This window comes from Anser anser (assembly GCF_964211835.1).
Source record: "Anser anser genome assembly, chromosome: 21".
Classification (NCBI taxonomy): domain Eukaryota; kingdom Metazoa; phylum Chordata; class Aves; order Anseriformes; family Anatidae; genus Anser; species Anser anser.
The window spans coordinates 10,741,645-10,759,628 of NC_139742.1; the positions used below are offsets into that span (position 1 = coordinate 10,741,645).

The following is a 17,984-nucleotide window of genomic DNA, read 5'->3' on the forward strand; positions in this document are numbered from 1 at the left end:
GTGCCGTTCGGGGCTTCTTGTAGCGTGGTTTCTGCGTCTCCTTCTGTGCCTTATAAATCCCTCTTTTTCATTATGTTACCGCTTTATTTTCTCTTCCAAAAATCGCACCCTCTTGTCTTTAGTTTAATTTTTACATTTAATGAAACAGCCCTGTAATTAAATGTTCTTCCACAATTCCCTGGGCAGAGCATCTCATGACAAAAAGCACCAATTTTATTATTATTACTAATGCAGAGTAATGAAACGCTTGAATCCTTATCAGGTGTAATTCAGGGGATTAATCATTTCAGTTAGCGGGAAAAGTTAGCTCCAGCATTTCCACCGAACCGATCTGATCGCTGTCCTCTCGCGTTCTTCACTTCATTCAGATCTTGCAGCTCCGTTGTTCTGGCCGAGAGCATCCAGCGCGTGTCATTGCATATACGTTAGCATGAGCGTCTGTGCGTTAGCACAGCGTGCCTGAATATACTTGGTTTTCTGGTTCACTGGGCAAACAGTTAGCAATAAACTAAATACTGAGAAAGCTAAAAGAGAACACTAGACTTCCGCTGTCTGTGAGGGCTGGCTCGGCGAACCCACCGAGCACCTCACAAAGAAAAGCAGACCGAGCCCTAAAAAGCTCTGAACTTGCCGAAATGCTCTCATGGAGAAATGTTTTTGCTTCTTCAATTTGAAGTACAAAAAAAGCAACTGAGTCTGAATCAGTCTGACAATCCCTCGCTTCCTTCTGACTTGGCCAGGCCACCAGGTCGGACGCTCTCCTTTCCTTCCCTGCCTCCTGCCCCGGGCTGGCCTCGTTAATTATTTCCAGGCTCAGCTGAAGGCGGAGGAAGGCGCCCGGGCAGCTGTGCGCCACCTGGGCGCTAGGAGCAAGGTTTCCCAAAGCCTGGACAGGTTCGGCTCCCAGCGCGGTGGTTTGGACATTGAGCCACCGTCAGACGAGGTCAGCGGGGTATCAGAGTCCGTGCCTGCTGCATCTCCTGCTCCGGGGCGCCTGAGCCTGGGCAAGCGAGTGGCAACTGCGGGCTGCCGGCAGCCAGAGACGTGCCTGCGTGAGGCGGGCCTCTCCTGCTGCCGGCGGTGCTGCACCGAGTGAGAGGGCAGAAGCCAAAGTCCTTTGGGAAACCAGAAACCAGTGTAAAGGTTAAAAGCAGCCATTGTTCGGTATTTGGAAGCTTCACATATAAAATTGCGCATCTCTGGCAGAGGACATCTGCAGCAGACGCAGACAGCCAGGGCATGTATTCGACGCCTCCCCAGGGAAGCAGCAGCAGTAGGAGGTGTGACTTGCAGAACCGACCCCACTCACTGCACCCCAAACCCGTGCATCCCCGAGCTCTGGGGAACCGTAAGCCCACAAAGAGCACGGAGACAGGCATGGCACCAGATGAGTTGTCCCAGAGGAGGACTTGGGAGGCCTGTGCTCTGGCTCACGGCCGTGCCTGTGCTGGACATGAAGCTGCAGGCGAGTGCGTGCCCCCAGCGCCCTGCGCCCCGCGGAACTGTGCGGCTCCTTCGCCCGTACCTGAGCAGCAAGGCCTCCTCTCGGCGGCTGTTCCTTGGGAAACGCGGTGCCTTTTGCTTCGCAGTCCTCTCCCCTCCTGCCTTCAGTAGCCAGGGAATGGCAATTGCCCTGGTCTCACGGTGCAGCCGGTGCCGCAGCCGGGGTTAAACTCCCTTCTCTGTGACGTGGCCAGCTGGCCGGCAAGGCTCGGTGCTGGTGCTCAGCTCTCCTGAGTAACACGCGAGGGGGCCTGCCGCCGAGGGAGGCACTCAGGAACAGTGAAGGTGCGGGTGTGTTTGGGGCAGCTCTGACGGTGGAAGAGGAAGTTCAGCTGGGAGGAGGAGGGCAGACGGTTTGGGCTTGTTAGGCTGCATGTGGCCGGCTGAAACGTTCCTTCCTTCTGAACATCCTTCATCCCCGCTTTGATCTGAGCCGTGCTTTTTCCTGGAAGACTTCCAACATTCTTGGTGTAGCTACGAAGCTCCCTGTTTATCCCTTGTGCAAGCCACATCCCTCAAATTTAGGAAAGACGCTGTGGTGATGAGGTGGGACTGTTGTGTGTAAAGTCGGTGCTGGATAAACATGTTTGACTTCTTCAGACGTTCTTGATCTCTCTTTGTTCCTAGACCAAGCACAGCGCAGGCTCCTGCGTTCATCTGGTAGCTTGCCTCAGTGCAACGTGGAAAATCTTCCCTATAAAGGCTTCAAGCTGCGTTGTGGGTCCAGGTGGTCTTTGTCTAATAAATTGAGAACTTTTGTGACCATCATTTCTAGAGTGACACGCCAGACAGATTCACGTGGCTGGAGCAGACCGCGAAGCAGTACTGGGATGGGAAGGACGCCGGGAGCCAAGGTGCATTCATACAGCTCCGGAGCCGCAGCTCGGCCGTCTCTGGCTTAGGCAGCAGGCTGACAGAGGGACCCCCAAGGTGGCTAGCGGGATAATGAAGTTGCTTTTAGGAAGGACAACAAAAAAAATGCCTTGCACCTTGCTCCTTCTTAGTAGGCTCAGAAGCAAAAGAAAAGAAGGCTTCTTTCTCTAGAGGTGAACAGTAACTTCGCTTTCCTACAGCAGCAGAAGCCCGACGCTAGATAAGTAGCTGTGAGATGATTCATAAAAAACTAATTTATAATTTGCCAGAATATAATCCTATTTGATCAGTGTTATTCAGTTCCTCTTTCTTTTAAAATTCAGTGCACTTAACTGTTCTACGAGGGTTTATGAATGTTTAAAAATTGCTTTGTGGTCCCTAAAGTAATTTGACAAGTCTGACAGCTATTGATTAAAAACCTGAAATTATTCAGACTGTAGGATGACTTGGGGGATTAGATAGAAAGTTTTTTCAAATGTGAAAGGAAATAAGATGTTGGAAAGTAAATATGTTCTTGAATATTTTTGAAAAATCCATTACAACTGTGAAATTAAATTGAAATGAGATACTTCGTGTGGAGATGAAGGAACTAAATGCTGGCTTTGCTATTTAGGCACGGGGCAGAGCTCCCCGTCCCAGGACCGGCACACGTTTCCCTGGATGATGCAGGTGAGCGGGCTCTGGCCCAGCTCACATCTCAGGGACCTGGGGAGCCCCTGGCACGGCTCAGCGTCCGGCCAGGCCCAGGCAGCTCTTGCCGTGCGGTTGCGCACCGCGAGGCCAGGCAGCAGGCAGGGGCGGCCGTGGGGCTGGCAGGAACGCGGCTGTTGCTGTCCGATGCGTACGCTGCTGCCCGACTGCATCCTGCCTCAGAGCCTCCTGGCTCGTCCTGGTTTGCACAGCTCGGGCAAGGGCTGCCAGGGTAGCTGGGAGCAGCCGCTACGCCGGATTCCTCTGCCTCAACTTGTCCTTCTCCAGACCTCCGGGAAGGATATCCAAGACTGGCTGTGCCGTCTCTGGACATGCCAGAGAGACTCTGCTAGGAAATATTAGACCAGCCAGGCCATATTGCACATGACCAGAAGGGACCTCGTCGTTCAGCAGGTCCAGACCTGATCTCTTCCTGACAACCACGTTTTAGAATATCCTTCATAAACATATTTCCTCCCTGGTAACATCACTGAGGTTTTCTTCCCCGTTCTCCCTCCCTCTGGCAGGCTAATCTCAAATCTCACTTCTCTCGTGGTTAAAAGCCCTCTGCTAATTGTCAGTCTGAATCTCCTCACAGCCAGTTTTAGCCACTTGTTTTACCAGTGCTGCTCTGCAGCTTGAACAGCTCTCATCTTCCTCACATACCCGCTCTGCAGGCCGGGTACGACCCCCAGGCGCCGTGTCCCCTGCTCCCATCTCGGAGCCAGGACTCTCACACAGGGCTGTGCAGGCTGGGGGGACGGTCCACAGCCAAACACCCCCAGGACTGAAGAGGTGAGAAGTAGCAGCGGGGCAGCTGGGTTTGTGGAGCAGACACAGGTTCGCCTGCTGCCTGTGCTGCGGGAGAGCGCTCCTTCCCCGAGCCCTGGGCACAGAACCCCCCGCGCAGGCCTCCTCCACACAGCCCCCGTGGCCACCTTGCCGCATAAGGGCTTGCTGCTGGTATTGGCTTAACGTCTGAGTGATTCTGTCCATGCAGAAAATAAAGTGTCTGTGAGATGATTCACTTCCCCGGACTGAGCAGTGCATTGGTGGACGAGGATTGTCTTTGTCGCTAGCGGCGCGACTGCTGTAAGTAGCAGCAGGTCCTCCGGTGGGGCATCCTCCGCGGGACAACGTCAGCAGCCCGTGTGTGTGGGCACGTGTGGGCATTAATGTCACCTCATGGTGCTTAGCAAGGTGGATAATATTCAGTGATGAAGGAACTGAGACGTAAGGAAATGAAGTGAAGCAGGCAAAAAATAGGGATTCACGCGTCGTATTTCTAACCTTTGTAGTCACGATTATCCACGAGGCGTTGGGGCCTTCTGTTAGAATTTCTTCAATGGCTTCAGAGTGAAAAAAAGGATTTTGCATCATTCTTAGGATTACTTCGCTTCAGGTAAATAGTGTTAAAGTTTAGCGAGGTCAGTAGTAGCCTGCTGACGTGCCTTGGCGTTTTGCTGCTCAGAAGTTCTGTGCTTGGAAGATGGGAAATGGTGCGGCTTGCGCTTGTGCCAGGAGTATGTGATTCTCGGAAGTTAATGTACAGTTCTTGTCGTGGTACCGAAGCAGGGTGGCCGGTCCCATCCGAGTCTGACTGGTAGGACACATCTTTGGAGGCAGCATGCTCCTGATATGCATTCGCTGAAATTCCCAGCAACAGTTCTGTCACTGAAGTGGGATCTGGCCCTGCATTTCCATATTCCTGATCTGTGAGAAAAGGTTACAGAGGCAGGAAGAAGGGAAGAACTGCTGAGCTGTCATCTTCAGCTCCAGCCCATCCGTGTCCTCAGAAGGTTATACCAAAGCAACAAGAAACGCCTTTGGCTGCAACGTGGAGATGCTAACCGCGCAGCTCCCAGCGTGCTGCCTTGGCCTGCTTCCCCCAGCCAGGGCCCACACGGCCCCTGCTCAGCTCCAGCAATTCTCCGTTTTGCTGGGATCCGTGTAACCACGTGCTCAAAGGCCATAGGTAGGGGAGCCTGCGTGGTACTGCCCGGAGCTGGTGCTTGGTGTCACGGGGCTGCGCGTGGTATTTTAGACCCTTGTACTATATACATGGAGCTCAGGTATATTTCAGTGACAATATTAAGCTTTAAAGAGATGAGTGGAAGGAAAGGAGACCTCCAAATGTAGCTACTGCCAGGAAATACCAGGCATCACCTACTTGTCGTTGTGCAGCAGATGGGAATTATCCACAACCCCCGAACTCCAAAGCGAAGGAGTAGTAACACTAACCCCAGGCGCACTTTGAACTTAGCTACCTCTGATTAATTAAGTTTTTCTTTCCTTGAGCCTGATTTAGGACTTATGCTCAGAAGGAAGGATTTAAGTTAAGAAACTGTTGAGAAATGGAAGGGCAGTTCTCATCCCCTGTCTCGTCTCATCCCCTTCACTGCCACATGCGCACACGCGTGTGCAATAGGAGGCTTGATGCCGAAAAGTCAGTCTCCGGGGGATTCCTGCCCCAGGATTCTTGCCGTTCCCCCTGCAGTGGCACTGCTTTCCTTGTCAGCAGGATCTTCCTCCCTGCCAAGCCTGAAGTGACAGTGGGGTATCGCAAACTCCTTGCTGACGCTGGCCACAGGTCTCTGGGCAGTGTGGAAGGTGTAAGAGCAATTCTGCATCCCCACGGAAAGGAGGAGGGGTTCTGTGCAGCTGTGGGGTGTCTTTAATTAATTCATTTAACGGCTGAGCTTGCCAGGATGTTTAAAACCCATCGGTGTCAGGGCTGAGGCACAGGGCTGCCTGCCAGGGCCCCAGGTTTGGAGAACTGCTGCTGCGCTCCTGACGGGCTGGGAACGAAGGTGGGACGTGGCTGGGTCTGTAGCTCTCGGGGCCTGCACAACAGCCCTGAGACTTCACAGCCCTGTTAGTGGCTGTAGTGATTACGGGAGGAGCTCATTAACATGCTGGTATTTACAGCCTGCTGCATGGGCAGGAAAATGTTGAATAAGACATAAAGAAACCAGAGTAGGTGCAATGAAAACAGTGGGTTTAGAGGTTCGGGTTGTCCTTGCGACGACTTGCCTCGTCGGGCAGGCGCTCTGCCCGCAGACAGCACGGTCCGGGCAGCGGGGCACCCTGCAGCACCCTGCTGCTGGCACCAGCGGCCCCGTGCCTCCCCTGCTGGTGTCACTGCTGCCTGTCACTGCTGCCTGTGTCATCCTCTGCCCGTCACTGCCCGTGTCACCCCCGCCTGTCGCCGCCGCCTGTGCCACAGACGAGCGACAGCGCTCAGAAGCGCCTGTCCCCACCTGGGCTGCGATGACACCGGCTGAGCTGAGAGCTGCTCCGTGGGCACCCTGATGCCTTTGCACGGAAGTCGGCCAGCACGTGGACACAGCGTTTTGTAGCTCAGGTGACAGCTTGGTGACTGCTGGCTGTCACTTGCAATGTTATTTCCACTCCGTAATGAACAGGGCCATGGTATAAATCACGCTGCTGCGGCAGGCAGACACCGGCTTTAAAAAATCTGCTCTGGTGTGATTGGTGATAAGGAGAAGTGCAAAGATGGGGCGGAATGGCTCGGTTTCATTTTTTCCTTCACTTCCTCGACATTTGGCAACCACAATGGAATTGTTGCAAGGAGTTTTGCAGAATGTAGCTGGGAATACGTTTGCTACCACCAAGCAACACGAAGCTGCTCGTGTCCTGGAAAGCCATCCAACCACCGCTGTCCCAGTTCGGTTGCTGCATTGGAGAGCTCCTGCCCAGCGCTGGTGCTACAGCCCAGCAAACGGTCAAGGACCTAGGGGGATGGAGGTTTTACTTGTGCAGTCAGATCTGAAAGAAATTGTCAGAAGTGCTGCTGCTGATCCCTTACTCAGAATTCTTTAACCCACTTTTTGGAGGAGAAACAATTGTTTACAGTAATGAGGGAGTGTGATTTGACTGAAGGATGTACAATAATCTGCCCCGAATCTGCTCTGCTGAATTGTACCAAATTAACTTATTTCTCTATATTTGTTCATATTCAAAGCATAAATAATTTAGCATTTTGTCTCTCTCTGTGAATGTGAGAAGCACGCTTGCTGATTTCAGATCAGATGGAGAAGTGATGTTTATTACTCTGATGTTGGGGAATGATTGTTGCATATTTAATATCACCATAAATAAAACTCCGTAGCTGTGTTCCCGCTTGTGGGATCGGCATGTGGCTCTCTCCTAACGCATCTGATCTGCAGGACTCAAAGCTTTTGTGTGACGAAGGCAGAGGCTTTGCTTGCCCGGTGAGGCAGGGCACGAGTGCCCGCTGCGTTTCCCCGCGTGCCCCCGCTGCCCGGTGTCCCCGGCTCCGCCGCAGCCCCCTCAGCCTCCAGCTGCTCACGGAAAATAACCGGCGCTTGATGGAAACGCTCAGGGGCTGACGCTGTGTGACAAAGCAAATACCAGAAGAAGTAAAGCAAACCTCATTAAAATAAAGTGGCTGGCAGATAAGGCAAATGTTCAGCGTACCTTTTAAAAGCAATATTTCTTTTCTTCATTTTATCTTGCTAGTGCCTTTAAAAACTGCCTGGAAATGTGTTACAGTGATTGCCAAAGCAGCTGGAGCTTTTAGCATCCTCACAACGAGTAGTGAAGATCTCTGACTTTGGTAGGTGTATTTCAAAGTCTGGGGCACATCCTGCGCAGCAGGTGAGTATCGGGGCCGTGCCTGTTGTTCCCATTTATAATTAAATTTTCTCTGAAGTGTGGCACAAGTACTGCAGCATTCTGCAGGAGCAGGCCCAGATGCTGAGCTGGGCAGTAGTAGTTTGCAGCGTTTTGGTCTGTTCGCTGCTGGGCCTGTGCACAGGATTCTGGTCAGGCGCCTTGCTGAACTCTGGCTTGTCACCCAGCGCCGTTCTCAAGCTTCTCTGCCAGAATTCGCTGGCACGGAGAGAAATTCTTGTACATTTTACCTAACACACTTGCCAGAATAAAGGGAGCAAGGCACTGCTTGGCAATGGTGAAAAGCAAGGGGGAAAGAGCGAGCTTTGTCCACGAGCCATTCGCAAGCCAAGGCAGCCCCGCTAGGTCACATTCCTGTTCCCTCAGCCTTGGCATGGCTTGCCTCTTTTTACTGGAGTCCAGTGATCCCAGTGTTTCCAAACTCGTTGTAGTGTTTGCAGCAAGCTGGGATGGTCTCCGAGGAACAGTTTATCTGGATCTCATTTAGAGCAAGTCAGCGCCACTGCGGCGCGGCTCTGAGAGCCTCCACAGGGCTGAGCTGCGCGGAGATCTGCGGGGACGGGCTCTGCGCCCGCGCCCGCCTGCAGGACCCCTGGGTGGCCCCGAGGTGCCCCACCGAAGCCAGTGCTACTGGACAGACGTGGGTCAGAAATGGTTCAGACCCCTTCCTTCGCTGGAGCACACCCATTTTGCTTGGTTAGTATTCTAGCAGCAGAGCTAATAACTATTTTGGTGTCTATTCTCATTTCTCACGTACGTATAAAGTCTCTGTTGATGTTTAGCTTGACAAGCCAGGCTGCAGTTATGATGCCAAAAATCTCAAAACTGTCATGGAGTGAGGCAAGGATAAAGGAAGAAAACAACTCAGATAAAAGAGCTATGGCCTCAGAAATGCAGTCTGTGGCACACTTCCCAATCCTCAGAGAGACTTATTAATTTGCATCGTGGAAGTCTTTCTGGTGCACAACTCGAGCGGCTTTCTGGCTCCACTTGGGATCTCGTTGGCTTTCAGAGGCAGCTGCTTTCGCACTTCTACACTCAAAGCCATTTAAAAGCATTTTTGTTCCTTAAATTATAAGTGGTGCTGTAAGGGAAGGCACATATCAAAGGTAGGCCAAGATTGTACTCAGCGATTGCACATCAGCCTAGCGGAGGTTTTAATGGCTTGCTCCAAACAATAGTGCTCAGACTTAGATTAAACATGAAGTCCTTTGCTGCGTCCTTGGGGCTTTCTGTCTGAGCAGGAGGATGGCCCCAGTTAGGCTCTGACTAATGGTACGTCGCAGCCGCGCGCTTGGAAGGCGCGTTTGGGTTCCCTCCCTGAGTTTCCTTCCAGTTCTGTTTTCCTTTTGACAAGACAATTATATTGCTCGTTACTACAATAAAAACATAAGGGGAGTAAAATGATTCATCTTTCCAAGCAGTTTTGCTAAAGAGTATCGTTAATTAAACATCGGGAGGAACGTGAATGCTTTGAAAACTGTACTTTGTCCGAGACGGCCGACTGCTCGAGAGCCTGCATCCTTTTCCCCCGGGAGGGCTCAGATGTAGCCGAGTGCTCGTGCCCGGGGTTCCTGACCGGGGGCACAAAGTCGGTGTTTGCCCCGGCACTGCCGCCCCCTGGGGCCGCTCGATGGGGGCTGGCAGACGCGCGAGGCTGCCCCGGCCTCGGCTCTCCCTCGCGGAGGCTGAAGCCTGCTGGCAGCGCGCTGCCGTGGGAGCCCCTGCTGCTGGCTGCCCGTCTGGGAACCGCCTGCTGCCGGGGCCGGGGGGACACTTCCCGCCAGCTCTGATCTCGTTCTTAGAAAAATAAAAATAAAGTTGTATCCAGGCACTTGCAAACATGGACGTGTGCGTTGTGGGCACTTCAGAAGGGAGGTGCTGGGCAGCTTCTCCAAATTTGTCTGCCTGCTGCGGGGCAGCTGCTGGTGCAGCTGGCTGTTGCAGAAGTGTGTGGGTCGGAGGGTGCAGAGGGTTGAACCCATCCCCGTGTACCAGGCACGATCGGTTCGGATTATCCGTGTTTTCCCCCTCCAAATAACCAGCCACCCAGAGCCTCATGGGTTGTGCATTTCTAAGTGTCCAGAGAAGTGAAGAAACGGTGGAACATTTTTCTCACTTGGCAATGGCTTTAATTTCTCTGCAGTCTGCATTGTGTCAGTGCTCTCCCCGTCCCACCCCTCTGCTGCGGGATGTGCCCAGCAGTTGGAGTTGTTGTCCTCGCGCTCTGTAAATGGGATATGAGCAGAGGTTATGGAGTGACTCAGTCACCGAATGTGCTCAGTTACTCATAAACAGCCAGGATCTGTCCGGGTAATTCGTGTCGACAAGCTGATGATTTCCTAATGGGAAGAGAGCCCTGACACCGCAGGCATGCGCACAGCCGTGCAGCCAGGGCCTGGCGCGCATCGCGCTCCGCGTGACCCCTCCTGCGAGAGCAGCCCTCCGCGTGCGTGCCTGGCTTCCTGAGGCCAGCGGCGCCGCTATCGGGCTGGGGGATGAAGTCAGGGAGCGACAAACAGCACAGACAGTGAGAATTCTAGGGGCTGATAATGGGCAATGGAGCTTTTCGCCTCTAGCTCACCACTTTGCAGGCAGTCAGGGCTGAGACAGCCGGTCATGGCTTTGGGGAGCCCCGGGGCACCGGCGCTGCCCCAGCTCCCCGTGGCTGAGTCCCACGCCGCCTGCGGTCCCGTGGCAGAGGTGCCTGCGGATGGCCGGGGTTTCATCCTCTCGAGGGAAGGCGACACGGTGCAAGCCCTGGCCACGCAGCATGTACATTTTAAATGGCTCCGGTTGTTTCGTGAAGCCATTTTAGGTGCCTGTGCTGCTTGTGCAGGCCTGGTGACTGCAGGGGCTGGCAGCTCTTGTGCGTGATGGCGAGCGAGAAGCGGTCGTGACTGGTTGGGCCGGGCTGGACTTTGCTTCCTGGTGTTTATAGTGCCATTGCTCATTTGGGAACCAAGCTGCAGCTTTCGGTTTTGATCTGCTGAAATGGTATATAAAGACATTCAGGCTCTTGCCGGCAGCGAGAGGTGGCACAGCTGAGCAGCTGGCCGCTGCCGGAGCGAGGTGAGTCCTGCCCACCCCGGCTCGCTGCCCACCCAGCACCCACCCCAGCTCACTGCCCACCCGGCACCCACCCCGGCTCGCTGCCCACCCGGCACCCACCCCGGCTCGCCACCTGCCCCGCACCCCCTGGCTCCTTGCTCCCGTGCTGGGCCACCGCACGTGGGAGCGAAGGGTGGGCTCCAGCATGTGCCAGGGCTTCTCCCTGCCCCTGCCCTTCCCCGTTCCAGGGGATGTTGCGGGAGCCGCCTTGCTCTGGGGAGCTCTGGGGTTCCTCTAGCAAGCTTTCCTTTTAATCCCTTTGCCCGTGCTCCCTTCTAAGTGTGTAACGGGCAAGACAAAAGGTGGATAGAACGCGGAGGGGAAGCGGCGGGCGTAGGGTGCAGGGCGCTGGGCACTTGGTACTGGGAAGCAACGTGCGGAGCTGGACCCCAGAGTTCAGCCTCGTGCTTTGGGCCGTTTTGGATTAACCTTGCCGTAGCATTATTCAGATGTGAGTTGTCAGTGCTGGAAAGGCTTGCTTGTGTTCGCTGTCTGCCTGCCCTGCCTGCCCGCGCTCGGAGCCACCGGCAGCGCCCGCGCCGTGCAGCCCAGCCGTGGCCGAGCGCTGCGGGGAGCAGCTGCTGCAGCCCTACACCGGCACGTGTCAGCCGCCTCCCGTGCGGAGCACTGCCTGATTTAGTGATTTACCCCCCGGGATACCAGAGTAAAAGGCTGCTAGCAGCCTGCTGGTGGGAGCCTGGCACCTTTGCAACCCAGCGTAGCGGAGACGACGAGGCTGAGGTAGGGGCTCTCCGGCCCATCGCGCCCCTTGCTCCTTCTGTTTGTCTCCTCCTGTGTCCCGGCCCAGGAGGAACGGTGCCCTTGGGGGCCATCGCCCGTGTGTGCCCCCGGGCACACATCCCCCCGAAACGGGGTCTGGGTTTAGCTGTGGCGGTGTAATCTGGGGCAGCCTCATGAGCTCAGGGGCAGATTGCAATTCCGTTAATGAGAGCATCTGCTGGCCCAGTCCGTTCCCAGGGATTTGAGCTAAGCCTAGCATCTGTCACGGGAAAAAAAAGCGGTTTCGTGGCACTGGCACAGCGGTGGTTCAGGGGATGGGCAGTGGGGCAGGGAGGGCTCCTGGCTGCTAGAAAAACTGCTTGCGGAAATCAGCATTTTAAGGAATTCAATTCAACAACAAAATCCAAACTCTAATTTTCCGTATCAAAATTTAAGGCTAGAAATGGTTTGAATATTCTTAGAGGAAAGTGAAGTAGGAATTTCTGTTTTCGGCTGTGCAGCTGTAACCCCTCGGAGCTGGGGAACCACAACGCAAAGCCGTGGCAGGGAGTGGAAAAGGCAGGAGTCAGGGCTGTGGGCAGGGAGCAGATCCCAGGCTGGATATGCAGGAAGAGATGTGTCCGTGCGGCTCCATTCCTTTTAACTCCACCTGGTTCCACCAGCTCAGGCTCTCGGTGCCGTGTCCAGCTGGCTTTAACTCCTCGTGTTAACAGCCCGGGCCAGTGCCCCGAGGGGCAGGCTGACACCCGAAGAACGAAGTAAAACCGCAGGTGAGACAAGGCAGAGTTCTACCTCAAAGGAGTGAGCTGAGGCCAAGCCAAGTTGTGGGGAGCCCTGTGCTGACCCTGAATACCTGCCCCAAAGGAAAATCCTCCCAGATTCGGGCTCTGTAAAAATCCTGCGCTGGCACAACTCTCCCCGTAAAATACAGCCGTTTCTGCAAGGAAGATGAGCTGGTGTTTCATTTGGTTAATAACTGAGGCAAGTTAATCCTGTTCAGGCAAGGATGAAACCAGTTTCAGTGCATCTGTGTCAGTGCTTTGCATCTGTCTAACTAGATAGATTTAAAATAACTTGGTTATAAAAGGAAATTGTTTCTACCGTGCAGCTACTGAACCAGGGATCAGACCCGTCTCTGCTCCTGCCTGTTCCCAGCCTGCAGCTTGAAGCTCTGGGTCAAGTTGCCTGTGTAGAAGAGGATGGAGCTATTATTTGTATACCAGACAGGGCTGCTCGCAGAGCACATTCAAGAATCTCTTCATGTCTCATCCAAGAGGTGATAAGAAGTGTTTCTGGTCAGCAAGATCGACTGGGTCTAATTTCATCCCTTTGAGAGAAATGCAGTAATCAGAAGTTAGGAAAACAAATGTTGGTGTTCTCGGCTTGAAGCTCGTACGTTGATAATGGCAATTAGGGGTTGTTAAACTCGTTAGCTTTTGCTATCACACAACTCTTTAAAAAGACAGCTGAGACCAAACTGAGATTTCAGCTTTCATCTCTCCAAGGGAAGATGAGATCCCTACAGCCCTGTCTGCTCTCTGGGCTGGGGGGCAAATTGGAGCCGACGAGCGTCGCTGGGAACGCGGCCCGGGACTGAACCTCTCCGGCTGCGGTGCTGGCCCTGCAGCCCCTGCTCCTCCAGGCTGGCAGCCCGGCTCCGGGTGTCCCTCCCCTGGTCAGGCAGGAGCTCCTGGCCCCGGTCAGGCAGGAGCAGGGGCATGGTGCCCTTCCCAGCCTGGGGAAAGGGGAGGCTGGAGGTCCGCAGCCCCCCGAGCGAGTGGTCAGCAGCAGCAGAGCTGCCGTGCTGCTTGGTGCCCGCTGCTAATGGCGTTACTCAGGTTTGTGCTTCTGCAGGGGCTTTGTGCTTCTGAGGTCTGGTTTGGATGTGCAAAGCTTGCTGCCCCGTGGCTGGCTTTGTCCCGCGAGCACCAAAAGGCACGTTTTAGGGAGACATTCACGCTCACAAACGCATGTAGAGCCTTCAGCGCGCTCACCTGGGCTGTGATGAGGGCCAGGTCTCCCTGCCCTGGAGAGTGCCGTCCTGACTGCGCTCTGCAATCGCAAGCCGCGACTCCCTCACAGTACAACAGGCCGTGTTCCCATCTGCGGGGAGCCGGACCCTGTCCTCGCCCCTGCATGACCGCGACCTCGGAGGCACGACAGCCTCCGCAGGTTCTCTGGTGGCCAGCCCGCGTCCTCCGCTGGGACGGGCAGGGTGGTGGCACCGCGCCTGTGCGCAACTCAGCCTCTTTTCCAGTCTGCACATGTTCTAGGAATCGCTGCGATACTTCATCCGCTCCCGCTACGCAGAGATTTATATGAAATCATTTCCATTCCATTGAAATAATTTTTGGAGATTAATCTTTTAGGGTATTAGCATTGATTCCTGCGTGTACGTGCCCTCCGGTCTGCATCCAGGGAGAGCTGCATTGTTTGAGGGGGAGGCGAGCTCGCTTGTCCTAATTTATTGAAAAAAATAATTTTAGCTTTAAAATGGGGCTGTCATTTATGTACCCCGTTCAATCTGTTCTTCACTCCTGAGTCTTGGCTCTGACCTTTTCCATATTTTAAATCCTCTGGGCTGTACTCTGTGTTCAGCAGTTAAACTCTGGGGAGGGAGCAGCAGGTGTGGGGTGTGGATGAGGACCGCATGCACGCTTGGCTCCGTTCCTATCCACGTACCCCTGGCAGGCGGCGGCTGTCATTTCATTTAGGGCAGTGCCAGGATTGGACTTTTTAGGAGTTTTTCACAGTGTATAAGTTCTAATAACAATTTTTACATCAGCTCTGGAAGTAGCGGCCCCTGGCATCGCGTGAAGCACGCGGTAATGATACCTGCACTTGTGAAGGAGAGCTGGGGAGCTGATGCAGCGCACCGCAGCGTGGCACGGGGTGACTGCTCGGGGAGCCTGGAGCGGCAGGGACGGGGCTGGCCACGGCAGGACCGCACCGCTCGGCCCTGGGAGCGGGGTCAGCGTGAGCCGCAAAGAAATGTGCAGAGACCAGGGAAAAATACTGAGGGGGTCTTTTCAAATATTCAAATATCTGTCCTTTTCCTACCTGCGTCTGGGGGTAGATGGGGACTGCAGTCAGGACTCGCAAGCGTCCTGGTGCCCAGGGCTTTTCCGGGCTCGTAGCTGCATCCCGCATCTGTGCCTGCAGAACAACCCCGGCACCCCAGCACTGCCACTGCCCTCGGCCTTCTTGCTGCTTTCCAAATTCCTGCTGTGTGCAGAAGCTGTGTACAAGAGGGCAAAAACATCCTGTGTCTTCCAAGGGCTCCTGTCCCCTGGAAGGTGCCGGAGGCGGAGAGCAGGGGAGAGTGCTTGTGCTCCTGGAATGGATTGCCTGCAGTTACCGCTCTGAAAGCCCTAGAAAAATCACCAGCTTCATCAGCGTGAATCTCTCATTCCATCTGAAAAGAAGGCTCCTATGAGAAGGATGTGTTTTATATCCCTAAAAGACACTAACATCTATCTGGCTAGAGGGCAGATAGCAATTGGAAGAAATTAGCTTTATATCCTGGTGCCATCTCTGGATAAAATACACGCAACCAAAACAAACTTTAAAGTGCTTTGAGCTTTTTTTTAAAGGAAGAGTTCAGCAGTAAGAGAAGAGCATTGTCCTAACTTTTTATTATTATTATATAAACTTGTCATTGATTGAATTGTGGTTTATAAGAACATCATTTTGTTAAAAACATTATTCAGTCTCTGGAGTCAGTTATCACCTGTTAACCCGAGCCTTTTATATGCGCCAATATTGTTAGACAGAAGGACAAATCAAAATAAAATACTGTTTAGATGCTAAGACACGTATTTGCGTTTGCCAAGCTCGAAGTTGTGTGCTGCTGGCACCTCTATGTAGTTTAGATTTGAAATTCAGAACTTGACTCCTGCAAATGTTCTTGGCTCAAATTGTCGTCGAATGTTAAGTAGTGTCTCCGAAGCGAGACTAATAGCACAAAATGATACTGAATGTTTGCAGGAATGGGACTTCACACAAAGATTTTTATAAATCTTCTGCTAATAACAATGTTACATTTTACATAAAACCTCCAAAAAAGTTGAGTGGCGTCTCAGTAAAGGCAGATTTCCTGTTTATCGGTGTTAAATTCCTAAGTCTAGCACTTGTTCAGGAGAGCAGAAAAGGAAAGCTAATTGCAAGCAGGAAGAGGAATTGGCCAGTCCAGATCCACTGTCTAGCCGCTATGAAATACGGAGTAAAAGGCAGCATTAGTCAGAGGTTAAATATTCCTTCGGTGTAAATATTATTTGATACGGAGCCTGATTTTTCAGAAATGCCAGACATCGATTCTGCCGAGTTTTGTGAACGTCAAGCACATTTTAATAAAGCAGGTGAAGAAATCTTTTAATAATCTATCAGCTTAATTTTGCCATTGTTCCCGTTATCTGCAGTGCTTGGGTTATTTGTGCCCTTCAGCTTCACATTAACTTTTTGCCAAAGCGGAGCTGAAGGACAAAGTAAACACGGACGCAGTCAAGGTTACGGGCGGCTCGGTCGTGCTTCTGCGGCGCTCGGCAGCTGCTGTACGGCCGTGCGGCTTGATAGAGGAACACCGGGCGTCCCCGAGCTGAGTTAATGGTACCCGCAGTGAGCTCTGTGCGTTGGGCTGTGGTGCCACGGGCTGTAGTAGGCGCACTGAAAAGTTTTCCAGCAGAGGTGCACAATGATAATTATCCCCAGCCCCAACACTTGAGCAGCAGCGCAGTGACAAGAAGCCAGCTGTGCAATTACACATCTTAAAATGTTAATTATGCTTAAACGTGGGGTTGTTCAAACTTTCTCAAAAAGTGCTTTCTAAGACATCGACAGGCTTTTAGCTGCAAATTTGGAGTAAAACTGGGTGATCACAATGCCTTCCATTTCTTAATCTTCAGGGTTGTTAGGGAATTCGGCTTTCCTGAGTGAAAGACGGCACGATCACAGAGAACCGGCTTCACGGTCGATAAAAAGAGAGAGATCCCTGCGTTTAATAGCTCGAAAAGGTAAACGCAGCAGGAGGCTGGAGACGTCGCTGCACGGAGCTGGGGCAGCGCCTGGTGCGAGCCCTCCCTGCCCGGCTGGGCGGCCAGAAGGAGCCACAGAAGGGAAAGGGACCCGAGAAGGCAAATAATAGTCACTGGGGCCAGCTGTGACCAAAAAGCTAATAACCCACGGAAGGCACTGTTTTACGTGCCCTCCGAGGGAGCACTGTGATTTCCTTCAACAAATGCCATTTCTGAAACAGTGTGGGTGGAGGCTGGAATGCCAGAAATAACACAAGGTGCAAACGCAGAGAAGGGGGAGAGGTCAGACGCAGCGCTCCAGGCAGGATGCAGACATCCGCGAGCACGATAACGGCGCCCAGCGTGCTGGTCGCCCTCTGAACGCAGCCGCCGTTGGGGGATCAGCGGTGTGCAGGGAGCCCCCCCCAGTGTGGATGAAGTTTGGTTTAAGGCAGCTGGGATAAAGCCTGGCTTTGAATGGAAGCAGCTGAGGCTTTGACATCCAGGCTTGGTTTTGGTGTTAGAAATGCTCACAGCAGCAGCAGTTAAGCTGCCTGGCCCTCTGGGGCAGGGGAAGCAGCAGCTGGCTGTAAGGTTTTGCTGCTGCACCTCCCAGCCTCCCAGGAGCCGTGCGTTTCGGGCATCAGCCCAAACACGGCGCGATCGATGGGGCAGCCCGCGGGGGCACAGGCACGGCAGCACGTTACCTGTGGGAAGGAGACCCTTGTGTTTCATGGAGGTGAGAGTGCGGGGAACGAACGTGCAGCAGGACGGCCACCACAGGGCTCCCAGGGCTCCGGGCTCCTGCGCGACTTCGTCTCAATGCCCGGCTGTGTGCAGACAGCGACCGGGCGGAATTCCAGGCCCGGCACACCGGAGTTCGACCGGCGCTGCCCAGCGCCCAGCACCCGTGGGCCACCCCTTGCTGCTCCCCCCGGCCGCCTGGCCGTGGCGTGGGGCCATGCGGGGCCCCTACCTCAGCTGGCGTTGCCGGCACATCTGGCTGCCTGCTGAAGGCAGGCCAAACGCATGCATGCGTTGCGTTCGGTGCGTCCTTCCAGCTTGTCCTAATAATGTGTCTGAACGTGCAGAGGGAATGATTCCTGCGCCGGGGTGCAGACAGGAGCCGGGTTCTCTCTCTTCCTGCTAACTTTGGTCTGCTCCGCTCTCCACCCAGTGCAAGCGCGAGGGCTCGTTCCAAAGTTCACGTTCTGCATTTTTATGCCGTGCCAGAAAGATAAAACACTTGGTAAAACTGTAACCTGACCTTAACGCTTTGCCGCAGCAAGGGAGATAAGGTGCTGAAGGAAACCCGGGGAGCAGAGCCCGGTGCTCACCGATGGCGGCGGCGCAGGGCTGATGGCTCCGCGGCGAGGACCC

General features: G+C 53.8%; 1 protein-coding gene across 14 annotated transcripts in view; it reads left to right on the forward strand.

The window, feature by feature from the left end:
- The window catches only part of DAB2IP (DAB2 interacting protein), a 224,258-nt gene that overhangs the window by 155,307 nt on the left and 50,967 nt on the right, over positions 1–17,984 (forward strand). The window lies entirely within an intron of this gene.